Below are 1371 nucleotides of genomic sequence, written 5' to 3'. Positions count from 1 at the left end.
ATTAGACCAGAGAATGTGCACTGCTACAGATAAGAGCCTGAAACAGGGAATCCAAGAGAGATAAACCCCTCAGGGCCAACAATGAGAATAGAGATACCAGGAGGATAAGGGGAAGGTGGGGGGAGGTGGAAGGTGAAATTGATCACAAGGATCAATATATAACCTCTTCGCAGGGGGGGACAAACAACAGAAAAGTGAGTGAAGGGTGACAGAGGACAATGTAAGATATAAAAACAATAATCTATAACTTATCAAGGGTTCATGAGGGAGGGAGGGAGGGAGGGTGGGGAAAGGAGGGAGAAATGAGGAACTGATATCAAGGGCTCAAGCAGAAAGAAAATGCTTTGAAAATGACGATGGCAGCATATGTACAAATGTACTTGACACAATGGATGAATGTATGGATTGTGATGGGAGATGTAAGAGCCCCCAATAAAAGTATTTAATAATAATAAATAAAAATTTACAAGGGAGACATGGAATCCTGTGCCCCCATAGCATTGCACCACAGGGAAGGATAGGGTAGGAGGGTGCAATCAATGTAATGAAGGGCCATATTTGACCTCGGACTTCAGGCTTCCCTATTGCCACAAGGCAAGAGTCGGACAAGCCACCATGGTCCACGCTTCTTTACCTATTCTGACATCAACTATTCCCCCTGTGCTACTGTACATCTATGCTGGGATCGATACTTTGCTTCTATGGCCGCACAGAACTCACAGGAAATACTCACAATTAAGAGGCCTAATTAGGAAGTTAGTAGGCTACCACTAGGCAGGCTCAGCAAACAGTAAGGATACAGCCATTGGCTCCCCTGCCAGCAGCCAAGTCTCTCTGGTTCTCATCCTCTCAGCCACATGCACCTTTGGCTTTTGCCTCCATAGGTCAGGAAGTCAGTCTGCCTGTCACTCTGTCCCACTGTTCCATAGGCGAGCTAGGTAGGAGGTATCCCATAGTTCTGAGGCTGCTCCTCTGAGTCTCCGTGCCACAGTCTGTGGTGCTTCTGGTCTTGGCGGTCTCTACCATTTCAGACAGTGATCTTTAATGGGTTCTTTCAGAGTCCTTGGGGTTTTTCTCTCTCTACTACTGCTTCAAAGATGGCTCGTTCTTATACCCAAGAGGATGGCAAGCAAAACGAACCCGTCCTTTCTTTCAGTGTTACATGCACCCTATTTGCATAGTCCCACCCAATCATTGGATGGGCGTTAGTTATAGAGACTTGGGTAGAAGAGCCATATTAAGAAATTTTGGGGGGCCAGGGCATGGTGCCCCAACAGACTGGACTGGAGAACACTCCTAAAGGCCAGCGATCCTTGAACTAACTACAAGCTTTTTTTTCATGTTGTGTTTTAATTTGTTCTTTGTCAGTGG

The sequence above is a fragment of the Echinops telfairi genome, unplaced genomic scaffold, assembly GCF_000313985.2.
Source record: "Echinops telfairi isolate 266 unplaced genomic scaffold, ASM31398v2 ScPeMD7_4;HRSCAF=17, whole genome shotgun sequence".
NCBI classification, from domain to species: domain Eukaryota; kingdom Metazoa; phylum Chordata; class Mammalia; order Afrosoricida; family Tenrecidae; genus Echinops; species Echinops telfairi.
The sequence above is the reverse complement of the archived record's forward strand: the minus strand, read 5'-3'. Positions refer to the sequence as shown.